General features: G+C 44.0%; 1 long non-coding RNA gene across 2 annotated transcripts in view; it reads right to left on the bottom strand.

The window, feature by feature from the left end:
* The window catches only part of LOC121674706, a 103,964-nt gene extending 84,795 nt beyond the window's left edge, over positions 1-19,169 (bottom strand). For both annotated transcript variants that reach the window (XR_006019790.1, XR_006019791.1), the window contains exons 1-2: positions 19,035-19,169; positions 2,959-3,100 (exon numbers count right to left, since the gene is read on the bottom strand). This is a non-coding gene — a long non-coding RNA (uncharacterized LOC121674706). The remainder of the gene's footprint in view (positions 1-2,958; positions 3,101-19,034) is intronic.
* Positions 19,170-19,224: the final 55 nt, after the last annotated feature.

The raw sequence follows: 19,224 nt of genomic DNA, 5'->3' as shown, positions 1-19,224 counted from the left end.
TGATTCACAAAGCTTCTTCCTTCAACTTCAGATCACTTTTGCAGAGTAACTCCTGGTAAGGAAATCTTTTTAACCTATTTAATAAGACTGTGGCCAGTGCAAGTGTGGGGCAACTAATGTTTAAGGGGAAAGGAAAAAATAAAGTTTCAATATAAAGAGAACCCATCAAAGGTTCTTTAAAAGCAATTGTTAAAGATGTTGCACAACTGACTTACTGTACAATTCTGTGGTTTTTAAAATTGTCTTTTATGTTTTTCAACAATATTTCAATTAAAGCCTTTATTAGCAAGTCCCTCATTTAAAATGACTGCCATTTTTTATTATTTTCTACTTCATAATTTTTACAAGCGACTTTCTACAAATGTTTTGCTCTAAAAAGGTCATTCTGGAAGAAAGCAAGAAGGAAGTAACTGTTAAATCAGTCATGCAAAAGGTGTGATGTGAGACATAGCTTGTTGTAATGAATTTTGTTCACTAAGTGAGTCTAATTTCTGGTCACAGCAATTTTGGTGTATTGATTTCCAGCCCCACACTTGCCTGGTAAACAAGATCTCATCACAGGCCCTGGTTTGTGTCAGTAAGTCCTTTCTGCTCAGGCAAATCAACGATTTTAATCTCCAGGTCCTCACAGCTTTTGTGCTCGATTGCACGCAAGCCTCTAAATGCAGAGGCTCCAAGCTGCAGATGCAGGGCTGGGGAGGGCAGAGCCTGAAGGTGCTCACGTCCCCATTAACGCTTGGGAGCTGCTGGCTCCTTGTCCCAGGTGCCAGATGTTTGCAGCTGCACAGCGTCTCCCTTTGCACCCGGGCAGTGTCAGCCTGGGCTTGTGCCTGGGCTGTGGTACCAGGGGGCAGGAGAAAGGCTGGCTGCAGCAGCAGGGTGCTCAGGGCAGGCCAAGCTGTGTCCTAGTTCCCAGGCTGCTCCAAGGATGGCTCTCCTACCTCCAGCTTACTCTGTGCTCACACCTAGGCTGCTGGACTGATGAAGTTCTAGCCTTTGCTCTTTCACAACATTCTGAAGACTTTATATAATTTTCAGACATAGCAATCAAGCCACTGAGCAACTGGACTCAAAATTTTAAATTTAGATCTGATGGGGAAGCAAAATTCTGAATACAAACTGCCTGCCGCTGCTTGGTTGCTTGTGGATTTAGATTGCTGTCTTTAGGTGTCTTTGCAGGTCACTCACAAATTAACATAAGCTATAAGAAAAACCTCCATACAACCTCAACAATAAGAATAAGCTCATGTTGTGCCCAGTTTAGCCCATCCGTGCTGCTGATTTACCATCTTGTGGACAGCTGTCCCAATGACTATACTGTGTGTACTGAGCCAGTACTGATGTCTCAGCTGTAAGTAACGCCCAGTAAGGGAGCACTGTATATATTTAAAGTGTGTAAGGACCCAGCAGATGTTGTGCCAAGATTAGCATATAACATTTTTGTGCCTATCTGAGATCTCCTCCTTGGAGGATTTGTTCTTGAGTGTTGTATAACACCTTTCCTTCAGCACTGACCTCTGAGATAATGTGCATCAGGAACGTCATATTGTCAAGAGAGCCAGGCAGCAGCTGGGGAGTTGGTACAAGGGCACATGAATAATGGCATTATTTCCAATCAGAAAATTGCTAAATTTAAGTCTGTTACTGAATCCAACAGAACACTGTGCAGCTTGGCACCTTATGCAGGGTGTGCACCTACATAAGATTATGTTCATAACAGGAATCAATAAGGTTCAAAGAAAAAGCTGGAAAAAATCTCCATGAGCATGTGGAAGGGAATATGAAATGTTTAGTGATATTTTTAGCTGATCTCTTGATTTCAAAGTTCTTTTTACTCCAAATATCCTTCCCTAACAAAGTGAAATAGTAAGCTACAACCTGAAAAAAACCCGCAGGGATGGGAAAAATTCATACCAGGTTGGAGCTGGGCTTGTCTTTAGCTGAGATGTTTCATGCAGGGCAAGGGGAGCTCCTTACACCTGCTAAAGCCATAGACCCGTAACAGAAAGGGACAGACGCAGTCCTTTATTTAAAACTAAGCCCTGTGAGGCTATTGCCATGGAGCAGTTGTGTGCAGCTGAACATAAAAGTCCTTAAAATAATCTTTCCTCACACAACTGCCACCAAAAGTACTGCCAACAGAGGTAACTGCTCTGCTGAGGGGAGATGGTTCCCTCTTCCAGCATCTGTGAGTAAATGTGGCATCACTGGGTCTGTTGTAAGCAAGCCTGTCAGTACCTGTAAGGTGACTGTCTGTGCCTTAGAACACAGAAGCAATAACCTGCAAAATTAAGACAGTGCAGATCCTAACATTTCCCAGGAGTGTCTGACTTTGCAGCTTTAGCAGTGCTGGTACAAGGCAGGGTTGTTTTTTTTTCTTTTATGGTAATATATTTGATTCAGCATTTACAATCAGGAAGTTCTAAAAGTAACAATGCTAATTCACTATCAGAAAAAAAAATTAAAACGGGGCTTTCCTATCCAAACAGCAGGAAGATGAGCCAAAACTAATAATGACGGTGGTGGTTTCTATCTTGTGTTTCTATGGTCAAAAACAGGAAGCTGTCTGACATTGATAAAACTGCTCTTGAAAAGTTGTCATCAAAGGTCTAAATTATTCATTTGAATGCATCGTTACTAAACGCATACTAAACAGGAGCCAGGCTCTTAAAAGACAAGCTAAAAAATACTGGGTTTGCATGTTTTCTCTTTGTTGATTTTTTCTACAATGGAGAGAGGAAGAGTAATGATGTGCTGGTTTTTACGCTGCATTAACTAATTATAGACATTAAAGGCGAAAAAACACCTATTATTTTATTTAAATCTTCCCCTAGCTGTTGTCACGGCTGACAAATCCACTTCCCTTTAAACACAGTTTTGCAAACTGCTCTTTCCTTGTACGAGCATGCTTCACAGGACAAAACCACCAGAAAATAATGAGTAATGGAATTCCCTTACCTGTCTAGGCCATGTGTTCTTGCAACTTCAAAGGTCACTGAGTTGAGAGATCCTCTGTGGGTGATGCTTTTATTTACTGTGAATGTAGTTTTCTCTCGCTCTCGTCCGCAAGCCCCTCTCCATCAGGCTTCTCCTGTGGCGTCTGCAAAACACAATGCATCCAGCGTGAGCACATGCTGTGTTGCAAAGGTAGAATCACATGGAATCACCTGGATTTTGTTAAAAGAGGAGTCCAAGTAGACTCACAGTGATAGAACGCTGCATGTGTGAATGTTTTCGCTTTCGTACTTTACACACTGTGCCAATATTGGGGGGTGGGAGGTGACAACTAATATATTTTTCACTATCCCAACTGTTTCAGCTCTAAAGGGAAATCACGCAAAAAGCAGGCTAGCAGAAGTCACTCACTGCATGAAGGGTATGGAATAAATAATATAACATACTTAATTACAGCATCAAGAAAGGGCTTTTTATATGCTAAAATCAAAAGAGGATTTGACCTCAGTCTAGGGTGATGAAACATGAGCGCAGATTTCACTAAATAACTGAGATCATCAATACGTGCCCACTTGTATGTTCTCAGGACAATTATGCCCGGATTCCTGCATGTGTATGCAGCTTTCCTGAGGCAGCAGGACAAGATGGCTGAGAGCAACAAGGTCACCCAAGGCAGCGAGGGAGGTGATCGCTCAGATTACAGGATTAAAACCTGACGGAGAGAAGCGTGACATCAACTATTTCCCAGTTCCCCTCTTCCTTTTCAAGTCCCAGAGGATGAGTTTCCTTCTAAGGGTCAAAGACACCCTAAGACCAGTTCAGACAAAACACTTAAGTCGACAGCTCACACAGCCTGGGGACTCATTTTTCCTTTTTGCAGTGTCGATGTGACCTTTTGCATCCATCACCTTGGGTAACGAAGGGCTGAGATTCACCCTGTAACTGAAGCACCCGACTGCTGGCAGCCTTTAGGACTAAAAGCAGGGAGCACGTACAGAAAGCTTCAATAAATGCAAACAGGCTGCTCTGCTCTGATGAGAAAAAGAAATCTCTGAAGTATTACTGCACCCGAGGTTCCTGAAAACGCTTCTTGAAACTATTTACTTGGGCAAGCATGTGGTTGCTTAAGTGAAGATGACACATCAAAGCCCAGTTTTGTCAGTTCTTGACTTTTTAGTACCTAAGAACCCAGGATGAATTAATACTGTAGTAGAGGAATATGACTTCTGCAATTCTGTGTTTCATTATGTTAGCATAGCATTAAAAGGAATTATTTTCTGGTTTTGATTTTGGGTGTATTCCCTTGTTCCCATGTAAACGTGAGGCAGAATTGCACCATTTAATGGCTAAGAAAAGAAAGGCAACACCAGGAAAGCTGGTTTCTCACCTATGTCTGATTGCTTGGCGTTCTAAATTAATTATCCCTCTTAAGGGAAAATGGATGTTGAATAGGGAATAAAGCACGGATGTTGAAGCAGGGTATAAATAGGAAAAGGTTTTAGAGAGGGGAAAAAAGGTGCACTTTGAGCTAGACAGACAGATTGGTAAGGCAGCATTGCTCTTGGATTTGGACTATCGGGATGAATTCAGCACTGAGATAATGGACATATCAGGGCTTGGGTGAGATGCCATGGGATAACCCTGCTGTGCAGCCCATGGGACCTCAGAGAGCAATATCCCATATGAACACATGTATGTGGTTAGACAGATCATTACTTTGATAATATTCTTGGACAGCTCTTTTGGCACTGTATTGCTCCTGTTTAATTTCAGTCAGCAGCAACCACTTAAAAAGTCTGTATAGTTTACCTGAACTGAATTAAAACAGGACTTTTTCATTCTGGAAAAATAGTCTTTGTTTCTCTCTCAGTATCTCACTACTCAGAGCATCTGAATTGCCGCATGAGAAAAGAATCAGATGTGGGCCAAGCAATTAGCAGAGTTAAGCAACGCTGGATTCTTCAATTTATGGCTCCCCAGATATGACAAAAGGAGAGGGGAAGTCTCACAAACAGGGAAAAATGATTTTTTTTTTTTAGGCATGTGAAGTTTGGAAAAAAAAATCTTTTAAGGCTTAAAATAGTCCGAGAATATTGTACCACTGAGTTTCTTACTAACTTCTGAAGCAAGTAGAGTTTTCAAAACTGGAAAAGTTCACATTGTTTGTATGTGAATGTCTCCTTTCCTCTCTGTCTCTCCAATGTTTGCTAATCTACTACCCACCTTAAAGAAAGCTTCCTGTTCCTCCTTGGAATCTAAGCAGAAAATCAATTAACTATAGTATTAATGAGGCCTCATTACAGATTTTCCCCTGCCTGTTGTTGTCTTCACCTCCCTTTACTGCCATTACTTAACTAGGAATTCCGGGCATATGAAAAATCTTATCTATTCCTTTCTTTCACCAAACATTGCTGATTGGAGTTCCCACTTTTATGACTTCCCTGATAAACATAATTTTAGATTAGAGTGTTTGGAACAGGCCAGCTTAACTAGGAACTGCTGGGACAGAATTCCGTACTAGCACTGTCAGTGCTCATTAATGGTGTTTATTCAGGATTATTTGTGATGGAAATAAATTCTAGATTCAGGGGGTTCCTTCTTCCTTATTGGCATACAAAACATCTTCTGTGATATTCCTTCGTGGGATATGTGAAAAAGAATGAGGTTTCTCTCCTTAGTGTCTTATGAATCCAGCATAACTCGAAGTTGTCTCCTGGGGTCAGATATCCAAGCCACTCCTTTACTCCATCATGTGGTGGTACCACTTTGCCTTGAATGCCAGATTGGCAGCCTTGTGGCACCTGCTTGGGAGGGAGCTGGCCAAGGCTGCAGTCTGTTTCAGGCTGTCATTGATCAGCTGCAGCTGCATTACATTCTTGGTTCAGGAGGTGCAAATCTTGCTGCTTGACCTCAGGTCTGGCATCTGGACAGTAAATTGTCTCCCACGTAGAAGATGGTATTGGAATGATTTGGGTTATCTATCCTCATATACAGGTCCCAGCCTGACTAATATGAATTATCCACACTTTATGCCTCTGGCAGTCTTTCTTCTGCTGAAGGCACAACCGAGTGCCAGAATATCTATACAGGTTGATCAATAAAGGCTTTTGGCACATGAACAGGCCCTGGACAAAGAAAGGAGAGTGTTTGTGCTCTAGGCAAAGCCATCCTCTTCCAAACTTTGTGCACACACCCAGGTCTTTGACTGGAAAATTGCTAAAGCCTGGACTAACAGGAGGTGTTAGCAGAGATTTGGACCCCCTGGAATAGCTGAAAGAAGCATGAAGAGGAGCATGGATGGGGAAGGAAGGGGGCAAAGGAATATGTACCAGTACATGAGGATTTCAGGTTGTTTCTTTAGGGAGGCTAGCCAAAGGAGGCAAGCCAAGCCAGCCTGCTCCTGCTACTGCTTCTGAACTGTGAGCTGAAAACCCATGGCATGGGTTTAGGCTGGAAAAGGGTGAAGGACTGAAGAAAACCTCAGTGTGAGCAGTATTGTTCTGGCTTTTTGGGACAGGGGTATCTTTCAAGGCTGTAATTCTGTCACTATTCAAGAACTGAAGCAGAAGGCAAGAAAACAGGGAAAGAAGGAAAATATCAGAGACCAGGGATGCTGGAGGAGGAGGAGAAGGCTGAAGTCTGATGCAGCAAGGCTGGGAATTGAGCTGGGAGAGCTCACCCTGGGCAGGAATTACAAGACATCCATGCATTTCCAGAGAACAAATAAACACAATTGCCACCACCCATGAATACGGGCACTTCTTTTCTTCCCCCATGGTATAAAGACCTTTTGCAACTCTTTAATTTAAACCAGTGAAATTGGAGCAACATAAAATTAATTTCTCTGGGTCCTGTTCTGTAAGCATCAATTATAATGTCTAATCTACATGAAGTGCTGCTAAGTTTAGTAACCAGCTCTTTATTATGCAGCACCCAAAAGCATTCAAATATATTCACATTAAGATGTAAGATCATACAAACATTAATTGTAGAAACATCCAAATGTTAACAGTTGGTTTTTTGCCTCCTAAGGCTATAAACAGCTATTTTGATTGGATTGCCATGTTCCTCTAAAACACACACTCTCAGAGAAAAATGTCTCAATCGGAGCTTTGACAGTGGGCACAAAGCAATGTACTGTCAGAAAACAGAGAAAGCTTAGAGGACTAGCCTTTATTTATGACAATGGCATTGGAAATCAAGGTTTGATGCTTGCTGTGGAAGAATTTCACTTGGTGGCAGAGGAAGGAGGGAGGCAGTGCTGTGAACATGTAAATCATTTATGCTCTCAATTAAAAATTTACTCAACACCTACAGTTTCTGCCTGAGTTATGGCTGGGAAAAAAACCCCTGAAAACTGCTGCCTCTGTTCCAAGGTCATGTATCTTGTCATTTAAAGGTATATTCAATTTTGTCCTATATCTGACACTTTATTTGCCTCTCAATTGGTTTTGGAATAAAATTGTGTATTCTTCTGACTTCCTTTTCAGTTTTCTCTGCAGTCCAATGATTTTCTTTCCCCTATAGCAGATTATTGTGTACCTTTTTCTTCAGTATTACAATTTTTGGCATCTCTTATTTTTCACTGTGTGTTATCTTTCTTTCTTGTCATTATTTCTTCTTCTGTGTCCTTTCATTCCTCTGCTTGTGTTGATTTCTTTCCCACAAAAGTAATCTTTCCTGTCACAGCTCACTTGTTAGTCTCTCTTTTCATTCACTTTAATTCACATTCAATTCTCCTGACTCTATTTTCTTGCTTAGGTGCCTCAAAAGGACCACTAAAACAAATCATAACAACAACAAAAAAACCCCACTGTCCAGAAAATGAAAGGAATAATACGGTACATAAAGTCATGTCAGCAAGAATAAATAATTAAAAAAAAAAGAAAAGGTGTGAACATGGAAGAAATAACCTAATCATTTACTTAAAGCAGTTTTGATTTTGTATGAAGGCAGAGCTGGCACATATTGTAATACATAATGTCATAAGATACAGTGCACCTGGGCCAGGATCATGGCATATTGCAAAGGATGTTTTCAGAAGGCATTTTTTATCACTATCTCTTTTTCTTTTGATGATTTGACCTTTTAATGTCATGGCTAGTGAAGCTGCCTCTGTCTCTTCTTTTGTACCCTAAGGTTATGACCCTACGTCTCTTTTACAATTTGGAGACAAGGGAAAAATCACATTACAAGAAACTATTATGCAAAGAGCACTAGGAAGAAGTAACGGGTTGTAACAGTATGGACCATACCTTGGCATAACTACAAACCTCACTCATCATTCAGGAATCATTTACTTTTCATAGTGTGCCTTCATCTATTAGTTAAAACTCATGTTGTAACCTAAAAACTTTAAAATTAAATAAACAACTAAATTACCCTTACAGTACTGGAATAGCTGAATTGCAAACAAACAAATGAGCAAAAAAAGACTCCAAAGCTTTCCAGATGGCTGGTTCCCACTGATGTACATTTTTTCTCTGGAGCTTCAAAACATGTTTAAATTATGAAATTTGGTGTGATTACAAGAACTTGGCAAGCACTCATTAAGGTTTTAGTCTGAGGAGTGATACTACAGAGCTGGAGAACAGAAGATGAGCAATTACGGAGCTGCATGGCTGTTCTTGTGTGTGCACAGCATTGCTAGTGTGGCTTGTAGAGCTCAGCTCTCTGGTTCCCAGGGTCTGACTTTTTCAAGTGCTGCCCTCCTGCTGCTTCCTTGGGCCAAATCCATCCTCAGTAGAGCTGGTGAAACTGGTGAAATTGCATTAATTTATTTGACTTCATTTGCTCAGAACTGCTTGCTTGGTATCCCCTGTGCTCTATCCCCAGCTTCTGCTGAGCCCTGATGACTTGGTACCTGTCTCTGCTCCTCACAGCCAGTGAGTGCCTGGTCTTGTGTCGGTGGTTGAATCTCGGACCCAGACCGGCAGGGCACCTGAGTCGTTTATTCAAAGGAGTGAGCTGGTTTTGTCCACCTTTCCAAGGCACACTATTTCCTTACATGGTGGGACCTATCCCGTGTTGCCACATCAGCAACACACTTCATAAGGGTCTGCGTGTGACACCTCCTGCCCCCAGGGCCCGGTGCAGAGCAGCCTCAGTGTGCCGCCGTGTGCTCCTTTGTTCTGCCATGTGCCTCTGCAGGCAGGTTTTACAGCTCACAACCCAACTCTACCTTATAATTCCCCATAATTCCCCCTTTTCTGTTTTATACAATTAAGAATTATGGTAGTTATCCAACAGATAAAACTTTCAGAAACAATGTAAAGTTGTCTAAAACTTTTACCATCACTCAGAGTCTGCAACTGCTGGAAGGTCTTGTTTCATAGTGAAGACTTAGAAAGTCTCTTCTAGGCAAGACTTTCAAGTTTACTTTGAAAGAAGGGCCAGCTTTTTTAAGATCAAATTAGCAAGTCAAAATGACTTGATTACACTTTTAGGGCAGAAACACCTGGGTCTGATGGTATAATTCCTTAGTCAGCCAGGGCTAGGGCTTGGCCAGAGCCTCAAGCCTTGGCTGAGAAGGTTTCTCTAAAATACTTACAAAATTGCTTTAAAACTTTATTAATATCATTCTGAATGCAACTGAAAAATTAAGAACATATAAACTTCTTTACAGTCTTTTTGCTGGGGGCACACCCTATCTCTGCATCCCCCCCTTTTCTGTTTTAGCAATATGTAACACGAACATCTTTCAATTTACTAAATTCAGGAAAATGTGTAAGATAATATGCAGTTTTCTTACTATGAACAGTAAAATAATACATCTAATAAAACAACAAGCACTCACTGAGCAAAAATAAGCAAGGTAGTTATCTTCAACTGCTTAAATACTTCATTGTTTCACAGAATACATATAAATCTAGGTCTTGCAAAATCAAAATTATAGTAACATTAACTCTCTAAGTGGTTTCAGAAGGTTTCAAAAGGTAACAAGTCTAATTCCTGCTTAAAAAACTAGCTTACAGACTATAATTATTACAGGAGCATTTCTAACAAAAAACAATTAGAACAATGAGGGATCTAAATCTAGGCATTGGAAAATTACAATCAATGTGGCAACATTTTGAATAACGAAAACAGAGTTCTATGGACTAGCTGCAGGAACGACATGCCTAGCTTGCAGCCATTCTCACACAAGCTGGTGCAAATGCTGTATGCTGCAGCCTCCCCACCTCTGGGGAAGGGGCTATTGGTCCACTTAGTCTTTTTGTCTAGCACAGTATCAGCTCTCGAGAGCCCACAGTGAACGGGGGCCTTGGCTGTAACAGTGTGGGCCTCGCTGGCTCGCCTCTTATGCAGAGCCCCTCACAGCCTTCGCCATGAGCTGAGCGGAGCCAGAGCCCCCCAGCTCTCAGTGCTGCTGATCCCGCCCATCTGCGGTGTGGGGGCGGCCGCCGGGAGCGGCCACGGCACAGCTGTGCCACGTGCTCGCGCTATGGCTCGCTGCCATGCGCTCACCGCCGTGCGCTCGCGGCTGCAGCGCGGCTCTGCCGTGTGCTCCTCGGCGGGGCTTTTTCACGGTACTGTCCGGCTTCCCTCCAGGGTCAAATGGGTCGGGGCACGAGGGGCCATCTCTTCCCACAGCCCCAACAGACTTACTGTCACTCACTGGCAGCGCAGAAGGGCTCAGCACGGCTGCTGCGGTGGCACAAGCGGCTTTCTTTGTCCGGTCTCTGGGTGCCACGTGCACTGAGCGCCTTACACACAGCCCTCCATGGACACAAAAGCTTTGTCAGTGCTGCTTCTAAAGCATCCCATGTCCGAGGATCAAAAATACTGGTCCTATCTAAAGTTGAATCACAGTTCTTTGCACAGAACAACAGTCTGATCAAATCTGTAGACTCAACTTTCCTGCCATGTTTCTTTAAAATCTGTTTTAACGTCTCTGGAACATTCTGTTCCTGGGATACTCTATCCCCTACGTCCCCCATGGCTCAACTTGGAGGGGATTATCGCTGGCCAGCGTTCCTGCTTCTTGTAGCAGCCCTTCAGGTCCTATGGGGCTCACCAAAGGACGCACAGGTAGGCGTATAATAAACTCCTCACACAGGGCACCATTTGTCAGCGACTGAATCTCGGACCCAGACTGGCAAGGCACCTGAATCGTTTATTCAAAGGAGTGAGCTGGTTTTATCCACCTTTCCAAGGCACACTATTTCCTTACATGGTGGGACCTATCCCGTGTTGCCACATCAGCAACACACTTCATAAGGGTCTGCGTGTGACACCTCCTGCCCCCAGGGCCCGATGCAGAGCAGCCTCAGTGTGCCGCCGTGTGCTCCTTTGTTCTGCCATGTGCCTCTGCAGGCAGGTTTTACAGCTCACAACCCAACTCTACCTTATAATTCCCCATAGTCCTGCTGCTGCAAATCCCTTTGTGCTGCTGAGGCTGACCCACCGCTCCACAGGGAGAGCCCCTGCCTTTTCTGGGAGAGCAGAATGTGGGGAAAGGCTTGTGGGAGGCAGCAGTAGCAACAGATGATGGGAAAGAAAGTGAGGGGGAGTGGAGGATGACAGAAAAAGAAAGACAGGAACAGTGTATTTACTATCTGTTTTGAACAGTTCTGAGGCTGGCAGAGCTGAATTTTAATGAGTCTATTCCACCCTCCAGCCTGGGGTCAAGCTGACAAAGCAGGATCAGACCTTGTGCCCCAAGTGCAAGGAAAACACACCCCAGTGGGGCAATGGTGGGGATGAAGACTGGTGAAGATTGTGCCTCTCCCAGCAATTTGAGAGAAGCGGGAACATCCCTTTACATGTCAGGTCCTCCTGGCAGCAATCACAAGAGCCTCTTTCCAGCTCCTTCAAGCCCATCCACTGCCAGCTCTTTAGGGCCAGAGGATAAAACCCTGTCACACAGCCTGAGGAGATATCCAGCACCTCCCTGTTGCCTGCCTGAACAAAGCTGTTAGGAAGGACACCACATTTTTTCTGATGCAGCTTGTTGTCCAGGTGATGTTTGAAGGATGTTCCTTACTAGCCTGACCCTAGAGACTGCTCCCCTCTTTATGGCAAGGGCAGGTTGGTCAATGATACCTCAAGATCCATGGGTATGGGCAGCATTAGTATAGAGAAGGGAGAGAGCAAAGAAACCCCAAACCAACCAAACCCAAACCCCAAACGTGGCTTTGTGGTAAAAAAAGTTACCCCGAAGTTATCAAGAACATTACCCCATTGTTGTGTATTGTGTGTTGCTGCAGTCATCCCCTGCTCAGCACCAGACAATAGACAATCTGAATAGACTCTGAATAGTCTCTGAATTATTCAGCTGTAGTTTAATTATTCAAGAAGAGGATGTGGCAACGTTTCATGTCAAAAGGAGGGAGGAGGAGGGTAACTGCAGTTCCCCGGCGCTAACCTGGTGGACCTTGTGTGATCCTCACCTCACTGGTCTCCAGGGTCTGGCTGCTTTGGCAGGGCACTGATGTTGCATTCGTGCTGCCTGACTAAGTGCGTGCCCTGCAGCAAGCAGGTACATAAGCACTCAAGTGACCAACCTGCTCTGTACCTATCAAAGTGTGGTTTGCTGTCTGCTCCTCAGATTTATTGCCAAAAGACAGTTCCTTTGGGGCTCAACCAGCTGCTGTCTTATGCATTTGTGGACTCCTGCCATGTGTCACTGTCAGTATATGAATTAAAAACAAATGCTGGAAGTACAGTGGAGAGATAAATAACAGCATAGCAGGAGGAGATGTGCTTAAGCCCACGCAGTGGACTTGGTGTGACTCCTTTCTAATAACTGACTGTCCATCAAGTCATGTAATAACCTGCAGACGGCTCAGCAGTGGGCGGCATTAATATCCTTGGGCCCCTCTGGCACACAAGTGCCATGCCCTGTCCTTCCACCCTCTCCTTTCACCAGCAGACAGCCTTGCCCCTCATTGCTGTCAGGTGAAGTGCACAACAGGAACTCACTGTCACACAAAACACAGCTGGCTTGCTCCCAGGGGGCTTGTCCCCCTCCCCTGGGTGGGGAGCAAAGACAGGAGAGTGCACCTGACTTTTTGCAATGGTATCAGAGCAGAAACATGACAAGTGGCAGAAGAATTGAAATATCACAGCTATTCAGACAGCGTGCTGATGTGATTTTTTTTTGTTTGTTCACTGTTCTAACCAGAATCATGGTCTGACTACACACACTGCCACTTTCAAGGGCCATCTCTGATGCTGAAGCAGTATGGAAAGCCTTTGGGTACTACACATGCACTTTAACTTGCATGGTACAAATACAGACTCAGGTGACATTGAAATACTTACTGCACCTTAATAAGATAAATTACATCATCCAACAACTCCAAGAAGTTTTGAGAAAGATAAAACAACCTGAGCCCTGGAAAAGGAAGAACAGGAACATGTCTGTAGGAGGGAAACTGTGAGAGTAATGTTATTGGTTAAATTACTTTTCCTAGAAGATCTAATGGAAAATACAGAGAAGCAGATACACAAAATGTGTACAGACATCTGGAAGGGACCTTCCACTGCAAGCACTGTGTCATACAATCCACGATAAAAACACAAACCCCATAAGCTGAAGAGTCCCTAGATTTCACTGTTTACATTGAAGGGCTAAGGCAAGAACTTGCTGCTGATGTTAGAGAGCAACTTTGGATTTCCCACTGAAATTCACTGATGGTGAATTTACCTCCATCATTATAAACAAATCACAAGTGGTTAGACACTAGGAAAATGGGTGTTGAAAAGCATCTGATGGGACTGAAAACAAAGGATTGTCAACTACTGAACTAAAAGTCACAGAAGGAGGTTGAGGGGTTGGACTGCTTTTGTCTTTTGCAACTTCTTTAAAGTCTTTCTCTAGACAGAAAAATCCTGAACTGAAAAATTCTTGCATTTTGCATTAATATTTAAAGCAGAGTACTTCTGAGTGAGCACAGATTTGTTACAGTTTATTATTAAGTTTTCCTTTACGATTTTCAAACAGCATTTTTTACATAACCTGCTTGGCTTTCTATACATCATTTACAACACTGAGTGCTGTTGTTTCAGCCTGGTTGTGCCGATACTCTCACGATTTCCTTGCAGGCAATGCCAACCCCCTTCAGCTCTCCTGAACACTTAGACAAAAGTCAACTTGATTTGCACCCCTGCAGACACTCAGCTGAGGAGGGGGAGCAGAAGCAGGTTTGAGAGCTCAGCAGGCAGCCTGAGTCTCATTGGCCATGTAAATACATGGAGGGTGAGACTGGAGGTGAAATGCACTCTCCACACACTGGGTGAGTGAGGCTTTGTTCTTCTACAGACAGGAATGAGGAATGAGCTCTCAAAAGTGAGAAAGGAGCCCCAGGGCTCCCTCCTTGGGCTGCTGAACCTAGCACGTAGGCACGTCAGGCAGCAAGAGATCTTGTTCAGGTCATGGAAGATGGGGACAGGGATGCTGATGAAGGACAGAGCCCCTTGTCTTGCACACATAAACCCCATAAACAGTGACTGGCTCCTTGGCTGAAAAGTTGAATAGTACCATGCTATTTTTGCTATGGATGCCATTTCTTTGGAAGGTGGAGATACTGGTACCTTAAAAGACACAAAAAGTATTGTTCAATGCTAAATTTAATTTCTTGTCATTAAACCAGGCAAAGAAACTGAACCTTTTTTTTCCCCTCTAACATCCAAACGGAAAAACACAATCTTATTAGCACAGCATTACCCTGAAAGCTCTGTTTTCCTCCCTGCTGCATTATGCAGCTTCTGGAGGAACTCTTCTCAAGCCTTGTGCTTCTGTGGTGCTGCATTCAGAAGACCTGGAGCACAAGCCTGAAGATAAATATATCCCAGCATAACAAAGAGACTAATTAGCATCCTGAATAGATCCACTATGGCACTCTTGATTAGTAATAGTCACTCCTTTTAATAAGAAAGACCTCAAAAATAATAATTGCTATGTCTGTCATTAATATTATATTGCGGGCAGAGGAAAAACACTCCCTTTGCTCCCACTCATTCCTATTATATCAATCACTGTATGTGTAGCTCCCTGAAAAGCCTAGGAGGAATCTAACAGTCTTTTTGAAAGATGATCACAGATCATTTTATTTTATAATGAATCAAAGATCTGATACTGGAGGTAATTTTGCTTCTTCAGAGAGCTGGCCTTCAGTAAGGTAACCTCAGCTTTTCCTAAATCAAAGCATTTGATGGGATTTGGGTGCACAAAACAAAGGCATCACAGCTGATACAAATGATTGGGACCATGAAGGTCTGGAACAGGATGGTATTTACAGGTGTGGAAAATTAAAAACCCTGGGCAAAAAACCTACTAAAAAGGACAGCTTCAAGACTAACATCTCTTTCATTTTGCTGTGCCCTGCCTAACCAAAATATTTGTGTAGCTGAACATTTTGCAAGGGAGAGCTGGTAGAGAAATCTACAGTTAAAACTGCCAAGACATCCAGTATTTTGCCAAAATTTTAACTACCAGACTAAAATATTCCAAGCTTGCTGTCTGCCTCAAGCTGCAACAAAATAGCCCAGCAATGTCCACAAAACAGTTATGAAAAAAACCGGAAGTATTTTTTATCAAAATTATTTACCCCAGCTCTTTTTTTAGAAGTAGACCTGAAATTAAATGTCTGTCTACTTCAGTCTGCAATCTGCCCCTTGAGTGACCATTTGACTGCCTTTTTGTATTGCAGATACTCAGACCTGGCTGCAGTGTGAGACCTGGAAAATCACTGCTCTAAGTGGATGCTTTGCTATCGACTCTGCTGAGCCCAGTGTTTTCCCCATCAATACCAACCGCAGCACCATTAGTGGCAGATGATAACACATCCAGCAGAGCCTTGTGGCAGCAGGGACAGCAGCCAAGCTCTCCCTGGGGAGAGTGTGGATGTAAGTCCATGTAGCTACATGCACTGGAGCTGCTGTGTACAGCACCTGGCCCAGGTTAATAAGCCACACTTACAATGTGTATAACGCACGTGAAACTTACCTTAGTATTCAATGTCAACATATTTAACTAGAACCATCCGTGGTGAGAAAAAAAAAATCAATGGCCTGACCAAGAGGTGGCATAAATCAGTGAGAAGCACACACAGGTTGTATCAACAGAGAATCTGTCAGAGATTGTCTGTGAACTAATGGCATAGAACCACAGCTTCGACATTCTCACTGAATTTTGCAGGTTCAGACCCCAATACCTACCATGTTTCTGTGCCTATTGCCTGCTTTCAATCACTGCACATGCTGATGTCCAAGGAGAATTTTGCCTTACACAGCCCGAAAATAGACCACTGAGAATAAACTCCTTTGGGTGGATATTCTAAGACCTAGTGGGGCTGTGATTATAAAATGTCCTGCACCCTTGTATCAGAGAAGAAAAAACATGGGAAAATCATATTACTTTACCAAAATTTCAATGTCTTTGGAAAAATATTTTTCACTCTGAACATGCTGCAGCTTGAGTGGGTTCCTGTGAAGGCAGCTCCAGTTTGTTGCTGACTATCTTCAGGTGAGGTGGCACTCTACCTCTACAAGAGGCAACTATTTTAAATGCACCAGGTTTCAGCCGATCACTGCAGAGGTTAGGATTGTTCTGCTGTGTTTCCTGTTTTCACCTGACATGAACTGTTGGCACGGTTCATCTTTCCCTAAATCCTTTTGCTAAGCCATGAGGGTGAAATCTTTAGCATTTGCATACGTTTGTATTTACTGCTCCTAAAGCTATAACTACCAAATGTCTTGTTGGAAGAAAATGAAACAGGACTGCTGCATGTTGTCCACAGCAAGGCAGCAAGTCAACCTAAGAAGTAGCTGGAAAATAGGAGGTTCTTGGATTCACTCCTTCCTTATCCTAACAAGCTAAGTCACACTGACTGCTGAAGTCAGGAGGGAATCAGTGGAGAAACAAAGATCAAAGTGTTGTCAACAGTTATGCTGTGTTTAGAAGGCCAAACAGTATAAAGAGTCGTACCACAACAAAATTCACCGAACTGGGAATTAATCTTGATATGGGGCCTGACCCAGCCTTTTACAACTGTGTGGGGAGTTTCAGACCCTTCGTATGGCCCTACTTTCCATGACTTTGAACACCTTCTAGGGTGAAGTACCCTTGCTGTTAAAACTGACAGTGTCAGTAGCTCTGTTTCCTCGCAAACCCAGGGTCCTGACACGGGTTCCTTCGATGACTGCCCTTCTTTCAGTGAACAAGCCAGGTCAGGGAGCGACAGCGGAAGGGGAAGGACTGTTTGCGAAAGAACAAAGAGCAGCTTTTTCTAAAGAAACTATACTTCCACGAATTCTGAGATGCCAATATTTGCCTGCATTTCATGCAGTTACCCAAACATTTCAGGTCCCTACATTTTGCTAAAACTGTTTTAAGAACAATAACGAAGATAATAGGCCTAGCTTTACCCTGGAATAAAATCTCCTTGCACAGGCACGCAGCCATGACCTACAGTCATGTAGAAGCCATTTTTGGTGAAAGGAGATAAGAAACCATGGGAAAAGCCAGATAGAGTTATGGACCAGAATAACAATGTCAGTGCTTACAGACTCTGCAAGCTCTAGACGTCTGAAGAGAAACCACACAGGGATTCCTAAGGAGAATCCAATACTGTTTGCTAGCGAGTAACTGATTATGCCTCACTGGAATTAAATATTTTTTTGTTACTACTTATATAATAATTTACTTAATTTACATACAGCCCAATGGCAAAAAGAAAAAACAAATTAAAGGAAAAGAAAGCAATGAAAAGGACGTGGAACACTTCATTTGTGTACCCACAAATGTATCCATCTCCCATTCATTTAGAAACAAACACTTTGGAACCACAAACAAAAAGCTCTCCACTAACCCCCCTCCATCTGACATTCAAGCTGATACCCTCCATCTTTAATGGCTATAATTGCTGCTCCCATATCCTGTTAACTAGATCCCTTTAGCCCTGCCAGCAATACTGGCCTTCATCCAGCTCACGTGCTTCTCATGCAGGTTCCTTTGTTATTTCCTTCCTTCACCTCCTTTGGCGTGATACGCCCACCCTAACCTTCGCTGCAGCTTTGCTGCACTTCATGGATTTCTAAAGCCCTGCCACCGTGCCCATGAGAAATTTCTACCTGAGGAGACATAAGTAAACACAAACATCTGCTTAACACAGCACTTGCCTCGGCACAGGAACCCCTCAGACTGCAGGTCTGCTCTGCTGACAGGCTGTCCCTTGAATCACGTGTTATCCTTGCTGTTGTTCTCAGTCCCCCTTTGCTTATTTCTTTGATAGAAGCATGGTGGCAGCTCTTGAAGGCAGAATATTTTTTTTAATCACATCCTAGTACTGGTTTCGGGATGGGGGCTCTCATTCCAAGCCTGGATTTGTGCAGTTTATGGTATAGGATAACATAGCCTGAGATCTTGGCTACTGCATTACTGGCTCGAGTAGTTCATGGCAATGCAGCGCCCTTTTTATGACCAGCAAAACTATTTCAGATTTTCTTCCCCTCTTTCCTCAACTCACTCTGGATAAGATTTTATCTGTAGCTTGCTGCCTGTCTCGACACCAGCTCCGGTGTCCCCTCGGAACGGTCCCAAGTGTCCAAACTCCGCAGTTCACTAACAAAGTCCAAGAGGGCGGGCTGCAGGTGAACAGGGATGAGGAACCTGCTTCGGCTGTAAAGCTCAGCACTTTGGGTTTGTGGCCGTTTCACGTTTGTTTCTTAACGCGGGGGAAAACATTTCTCGTGAAATCATTAGGAGAGGGGGAAAGCTGAGACCGGGCACATGGTGGCAGAAACAGGGGAGCACAGGGAGGGCACAAGGCACAAGGGCAGTCATGGCAGTGGTTTGTAGACAGTCATGAGCTGTGAAAGGGCTGGTCAGGGGATATCGGGAGAGGGAATCCCGCGCTCCAGACCGCCCGTGCTTCCTGTGCGCTGAGCTCCTCCACAGCTCACTCCAAATAAAACTCAAGGAGTCCAACTGTCATTTTGAGACGAAAACTGCGAGACTTTGGGAACCCTCCCGCGGCCTCCGCAACAACCCCTTTCTCCCGTCGGCTGCGTGAAAAGCAGCAGGCCTGGCGGGAGCCCGGGAGCACACGGGGGAAGGGGGATTTCCTCCTCACCCTTTTCCAATACGTGTAGTAAACAGAGGCGCGCCGGCGCGGGCATCCTCCGGGGGCACGTGTGCGGTACCTGCGGGTGCCGGCCAGCGCCGCGGTGCCTCCGCGCCCGGGGCCGTGCGGGCGGAGCTCCGCGCCCGCGGCCCCGCCGCCCACTTGCCATGCGCTGCCCGCAGCCCTGCGCGGCGGCGGG

This window comes from Corvus kubaryi, unplaced genomic scaffold, assembly GCF_017639235.1.
Source record: "Corvus kubaryi isolate FWS band 111438036 unplaced genomic scaffold, C.kubaryi_AGA036_p1.0 70, whole genome shotgun sequence".
In the NCBI taxonomy this organism is placed as follows: domain Eukaryota; kingdom Metazoa; phylum Chordata; class Aves; order Passeriformes; family Corvidae; genus Corvus; species Corvus kubaryi.
Note: the sequence above shows the minus strand (reverse complement) of the source record. Positions and strands in the feature narration are given on the sequence as shown.